Raw genomic sequence first — 7,526 nt, 5'->3', positions numbered from 1 at the left:
CCCACCTCTCATTCCCCTAGCATCCTAATAAATAACTGTTCTAATGTGTTTAATGTGTTCTTGCAAAATGCTGTAATGATGTTGATGCCTGTACGGTATTCGTTGATGTTCGTGTACACATTTTACCTAGCTACTTTCCCAGGGACTGCAATGGATCATTTTTTTCAACTAAAAAGTTACTTGGAAACTATTTGCTCTTAAAAATGTCTGTTCCTGACTTACCAGTGTGGGCTCCTGTTCTCATTGTCTTCTATTCACCCCGGTGGTGAGGGAGGGATACGTGGTCTGATAGTAGAAGGTGGCCAAACATAGGCCACTCAACACTGGTCCCAGTACTGACATCCTAGGAGTGGAGGAGACTGTGTGCTATGCAGGGACACATGGGGGATGCACTCCGGAGTTGAGTGAACCACTAGGGGCCACACGAGGCAGGCTTTGTAGGAACAGGGAGGGGAGGTGCTCCCCGGTTTACACAGGAGGGTGTGATTGGCTTATCTGAATAATTCTGTGGGCTGTCAGGGCAGCTAAGGCCATTAGGTTGATGACCAGGTAGATGGCAACTGTCCAGTCGGGAGAGGGGATTAGCCCTACGGAGAGGCTAACTCCTGAGGTGTGGAGTGTATCTGGCCACAGCAGGGGACCACGTGGTAGGCCTTCAGAGCCCTGTGAAGCTGAACACATCAAGGCAGCTCATGAAATTTTAGACTTCACAATACAGCTTCATATTCTTGTCCTATTTCTTGTGTCAGGGTCTCTCAGAGGCCCGAGAAAAGTCCTTCTTTTTGTTTTTTCCCTGATCAGCATTTGAACAACACCCTACTAGCCCCCAAAGTAAGACAACATTCCCTCCTTCATTGCATTCTTCCCAATGCAACGTGGGTCTGCTCTGACATTTCTATTTTTCAAATACATAAAACATTCAGATATGCTGATTCTCTTGCTAGGTCTCATACAAATCTTACTATATTCAAAAGAAGAGAAGTCATTCATAAAGGGTTTGATTTCTTACAGCTTTCACTAGCATGGGCTGAAAAAGGTGAAGTGGTTTTATGCACTTCTCTTCCATCCTTGAAAAACAACCCCTCAGCATGGAGTCTACCTGAGATTCTCTCTCTTGCTCTGCCCCTCCCCCCACTCAAGTGTGATCTCTCACACCCTCTCTCTTTCTCTTTCTCTCTCTCTCTCTCTCTCTCAAATAAATAAATAAAATCTTAAAAAGAAAAACATGAAACTCCATTAAGGGAAAAGTCTAACATAGACATTACTATTGACCATGTAGTATTTGAGATAACAGGTAACTCTAGAGTTTTGGGAAAACATTGAAGGGCTTATATTTTTCTAGAATTAGTCTGGGTCATGAAAAGAAAATTTCCCTGAGAGTTACACAGTGTGCCTTTATTCCAGGCTCTGTCATTAACTTGCTCTGGCTTGTCTACTCGTTCTGTTAAGAGGTTTTGTTTTTGTTTTTGTTTTTTTAAGTAGGTTCCATGCCCAGCATGGAGCCCAACGTGGGGCTTGAACTCACAACCAAAAGATCAAGACCTGAACTGAGATCAAGAGTCAGACACTTAACCAACTGAGCCACCCAGGCACCACTGTTAATATCTTTCGATTTGAATTTTTTTTTTTAAGATTTTATTCATTTGAGAGAGAGAACATGAGCTGGGGGAGTGGCAGATGGAGAGGAAAAGGCAGACTCCCCGCTGAGCAGGGAGCCCGACTCGGGGCTCAGTCCCAGGACCCTGGGATCATGACCTGAGCGGAAGGCTGATGCTTAACTGACTGAGCCACCCAGGCGCCCCTGATTTGAATTTTTAAAAAGTAAATGAGATCTGTTCTATTGCCCAGAAACAAACAACTTTATATTTGACCAATTAATTAACACTTCCAGTGCTCTTCATTCTTCTGAGTAGATTAGAACTCCATTTATTATCATTTTCTTTTTGCCTAAAGGATTTTCTCACCTGAATTGATACAACAGATGGATCTGTTTCCTCAACTACAAAAAGCAAAAAAATAGCAACTTTTTTTTAGCATCAACATCTACCAATCCTGCTTCACCCTCCCAAAATTACTTGTCTAATCTTTACTCACCATAGACTAGTATTTCCCAGTTATTTATGTTCCATAGGAAAAAAACCTTAATTGCAGTTACTTTTCCTGAATAAGAACTAGGGGCTTATATACCACCATTATGTGTATCACCATAATTTCATAAATAAATCTCTCAGAGTAAGAGGACCTTTTTTGTTATTAGAATAATTGTAACTTTTTTCTTACTTTTTTTTTTAGAGAGAGAGAGAGGGAGAGCGAGTGAGCAGGGGAGGGGCAGAACGAGAGGGAGACTCCTAAGCAGGCTCCACACTCAGCATTGAGCCCAGCATGGGGCTCAATCTCACGACCCTGAGATCATAACCTGAGCTGAAATCAACAGTCGGATGCTCAACCGACTGAGCTAGCCAGGCACCCCAGAATAATTGTAACTTTTTGAAAATTCATGTTTCTTTTCCTTACTTCCCAAGAAATAGTGGAAGTTTTGCCTAGGTCCAATACTTGTCTGGGAATCATATTTGAAAGCCACTATCACAGAGTATACACAAAAGAATATGAATCAAGGATGGTGAACTGGCTTATTTGAGAAACAAAATAATGTCAAGGGCAGGACCTGGTGTCTTGGCCCTAACAAGTCTGTTCTCCAGGGCAACCTAGGGATGGATTCAATTTCAAATTATGAATTTTGTATTTTTCATTCCCAGGGCTCATCCTCCCTCTCCCAGAAACTTCCACTTAATAAACATAAAAATCATGTTGAGTCCATCACGTTACGTCATATGGACCTCTCATGCCTCCTAGAATGAACCCTATGGCTTCAGAGCAATGTGTCATTTCTCTGGATTTTCAGGGTGTGGATCCTGTTATCTAGGCTTAGGTTCTTTGTTGCACTCCCGAAAGAAGGGCATGAGTTCCCTAGACTGTTAGTGCTATGAAAATTGGCTTCTGAACATTTATAATTGATATAGGTAATGAAGGTATTAACTTTAGGTTTTAACCAAAGTTTGATGCACTCATTAGGTAGGAAAGGAAACTTCTGGCATAAATAAAAAACTGTTCACATGTCTGTCTCCCCAGGTTCCTTCAGCTCTTACCATAATGGGACTGACCTTGCTTACTTACAAAAATGAATAAACACAAGTGTTTTAATATCTGAACAAGAATATTTCAGATCTAGACTTAGTTTTATTAGGCATACCCGGGGAAGTTTTCCTAGCCATCCAGATTTCCTCATGAGAAAGCCAGGCCATATCAAGCCATCAGTTTCTAAATATTACAATTGCTTTGGTTTTCCTAGGTACAATGACCTTTTTACCTTCCTGAAATGAGAATGGTTACTTATTTTCAAGAATCATTTTTTTTTTTTTTTTGGAGCCAAGTGAATTGCAGTGATTTAAAGACCAGTTGTTATTTCTACCCACTTAATTCAGGACAAAGTACGTACTTTTATGGTGAAGCAGAGAATGGCCAAATTAAACCAGTTTTGTTTTTTTTTTTTACTTGAATATTCATTTGTGTTTGCCATGTAAGTTGAAGGGAGGAAAATGATTTTCACTGCTGGAGCATAAAACAAATTAGATATAATGGTACATAAAAGGCAAACCAAAATCATTCTCTTGAAAATTAATGCCTTTTACAGGATATGAAGCCATTAAAAAAAAAACTGTCACAACATTTTTAACCTGTTCTAGTTTCCATGTTCCAGCCACACATCCATTCTCTGTTGGCCACATTCTGGGAAGCTGGTACCAGTAATTAAATAAATGGCACTGTACCCAACTTACAGTCCTCTAACATGGCAGGAAACCAGCTTTTTCTCTTTCACTTGAAAAAAAAAATTCAATTACTATTCTACTTCCCAACTCTAGAAATTTCTTTTAACAAAATGGTTTTATTACAGGATTCGTTTTTCTCCGTGGAATATGTAACCTCTCCTCTGTGAAAGCTAGCTTATGTTCACAGAATTATGGCCATAAAGGATTGTGCTTGTAGTCGTGTTTTTTCGGTAAGGCTAAAATACAGTAGGCCTAGTATCCACCTAGATTTGCATGTAAACAGAGTCCCATGCGATTGTATTAAAGATTTCAAGGTAGATTTCCTAGAATTTCAGGTGAGGTACTGCTGTAAACCTAGCCGTGTTAGCACTGCGCTGGCGGTACGTGACATGTGCCGCTTAGCCACAGTCTCGCTGTAACATGTGTATTACCTTCAGGTTTTCAGTCTAGCTGAAGTTTGTTTTTTTATGTGTGGTGGGGGAGATATGAATCTATTGGCATTTATTCTCCAAATGCATGGGAATTATTCCAGAAATACAATTGTGTCTCTATTAATATGATACGTATATTATATAAACATAATAAAATATGTAATATATATGGTTATATAAATATTTTATTTATATATTTGTATATATGTGTGTATATATATACACATATATATATACACATTTGTATATATGTGTGTATATATATATACACACACACATATATATATGGGTTATGGGGAGCATACATAAATTAAACCAAAAGCAAAGATAATAAAGACACTGAAAAATTGACTATACCAATTATATTCTTTATGACAAAAAGTCACCATAAAAATGACTATTTGGATAAAGTATTTTGGATAAAAACAATTGTTTATTAAAGATAAAGGTTAATATTCAGAGTTCATAAAGAGCTCCTAAAAAGATTTAAAAGCTCAATAGAAAAATAGACATATATCAGGTTATTCTCTGAAGAGGAAATGCAAACGGCCTTTAAACATATGAAGAGATGCTTAACCTTGTGTACATCCTGAAAACTGAATTAAAATAACTCTCAGATGCCTACTTTCATATATCAAGATTATCAGAAGTTTGAAGATCTGATAATATCAAGTGACTAAATAATAGGTACTTTTGTGAATTTTCCATGTGGAAATAAAATTTTGACTATCATTTAGGCAAACACTATTAAAATTTAAACTGTGTACACTTAAGCATTCTACTTTCCCATATCTCTCCTTAGATTCAGTTATACTTGATGCATATAGAAGGATGTTATTGCAATATTGTTTATAAAGCAAAGTTTCAGAAACCCCCTATATATCTAATAATAGGTGTTAAACTATAGTACATGCACACTATAAAATTCTATGCAATAATCAAAGAGACATATACGGTGAAAAAGGAATGGCGCGTATAGTATAAATCCTTTATGTAAATAGAAAACACAAAACTATATATTCTATATATACAAATAACTATTTAACATATATGTAAATATGTAATTTATATCTTTAGGTAAAGCTTTCGTAAACAAATCAATAGAAAGGATCTGGAAGAACACCAACAAACACTTGACTTTATTTGTATTTCTTGACTTTTTTTTTATTTTTTATTTTTTAAATTTTTAAAAAGATTTTATTTATTTGTTTGACAGAGAGAGACACAGCGAGAGCGGGAACACAAGCAGGGGGAGTGGGAGAGGGAGAAGCAGGCTTCCCACGGAGCAGGGAGCCCTATGCGGGGCTTGATCCCAGGACCCTGAGACCATGACCTGAGTGGAAGGCAGACGCTTAACGACTGAGCCACCCAGGTGCCCCTGTATTACTTGACTTTTTAACTGTGTGAAAGACTAACTCATTATTTGGCTAACTGAAAATAAATACTTATTTAAAAAATAAGTCTAATCTACCTTAGTAGCCAATACTATTCTAGTGAATGGCCTTTTAGATGGAAGAGTTGAAAAGTAAGACCAAGGTGGGGTTTGGAACAAACAAAATGACAGTCTAAAAAATTAACCCCAAACCCCATAGGTTTATGAAGATCTCGACACTAAGATTACCAGTCTCTTGTGCACTGACTTCATACAGCAGAACAGGGACCTAGATTCAGGACCTGAGATTAAAATCTCCATTCATGCTAGTCAGGGTCAGATCCTTGTGTTAATGCAACTATGTCTGTGAAGAGCAGAAATATTTGTAGCGGGTTTAAATCTAAAACCTCCCCATTTATTCTGGGAGTTGCCAGTCTTTGGCTAAACATGCAGTTTATCATATTTGAAATGAAGTAGAACAAATTTAAATATGCAGTGAGAGAAAAGATTTCATACAACTTTATCAAACGCAGTGTCCAAATATCTGACTATTCTCTCCACTTCCTCCAGCCCTCTGCTTGAAGTTGAATATGTAGGGATTGATTTGGCTGCAAATAACTATAAATGCACCGAAGGGCTTCAGTTGTAAGGATATTTAATACAGTAAAAGAAGACTAGAGGTAGGTACGTCCTGATTTATTTCAGAGGTTCAATGACGTCAAGGGTGCAGGATTTCCATACTTCTGCTTCACAGTGCTCTGAGTGTTGATTTTTCATTTTTGTGCTTTATTGCCTCATGGGGGCAATATAGTTGTCACAGCTCCAGGCATCACATTTTCATCCCTCATTTTAGGCTAAAAAGATCTAGGAAAAATGTCTTTCCTTTATGAAAGTTGTACGTATTTATCTGTAGAGATAATCCCTCCCCAGATTTCCCCTGCAGAACTCCTTCTTATGTCATTTTATCTGGAACCTGTTTCATATATGCATACTATTAAGAGAGGCGGAGGAAAATACACAGAAAAGGGGACTGCAGTTCTCATGGCTGGCTTAGACTAATCATGATTACTTTATAAGAACCAGCAAAAGGACATATTTTCCCTGAATCTGAAGGATCTACACCTGCTTACCTGAATGAATCAGTTCCTTAGGGAAGGAGAAAGTGGTGGTGGTGGGGAGGTGGGTTAGTAGGATAATTACTGTTATATAGGTTCTGAACAATGGGAATCTTTCTTGGTTCATATGATCGTGATTCCCAAAGTGGCATTGCTCCCTCCATGCTAAAAATTAAAGACCGATTTGTTTAGTGTTTCAGCTCATTTTGTACCCTTGACCTGCAAACCTAGTTTTAGACAGAAAGGAGTAAAGAGCTTCCAACCTTTGATTTCACTTCACAGGGAAGAATTATAAAGCCAGATAAGATCCCAATTGTGCCTTCTGTTTACCTTCTTTGGGATAGAATTCAGTTTTCTTGCTGCCAGGTTAAATAACAGTTTTTGGATTAAGGGATTCCTAATTCTAGCAGTGAGTGCCAGGAATTGAGGAAAGGGTGTGTTCTTGACCATCTCGTGTGCTCCTAACAAGAAACCCATGAGATGGCAGCTCCCTGGGAGATGTGTGAGGCATTCCTGGAGTAAGGGCTCTGAGATGAGAAGATTGTAGTGAGCAGAGAATCATAACAGTTTCCAAGGGACTTTTTTTCTATGGCTTATTAAAAAAAAAAAAAAAGAAAGGAAAACCCTGATGGACTATTTTTCTGTCTCCCAGCTGACCTGAGGTATTCAAGGATCTGAGCCCTCCTGTTCTCCAGTTCCACTGTTACCTGGATCGTGCCACATAAGTGATAGTACTTGCTTCTTCGGACCCTCCTCACTTAGTTCACTTAGTCCTATATTC

Source organism: Halichoerus grypus, chromosome 14, assembly GCF_964656455.1.
Source record: "Halichoerus grypus chromosome 14, mHalGry1.hap1.1, whole genome shotgun sequence".
Taxonomy (NCBI): domain Eukaryota; kingdom Metazoa; phylum Chordata; class Mammalia; order Carnivora; family Phocidae; genus Halichoerus; species Halichoerus grypus.
The sequence above is the reverse complement of the archived record's forward strand: the minus strand, read 5'-3'. Positions refer to the sequence as shown.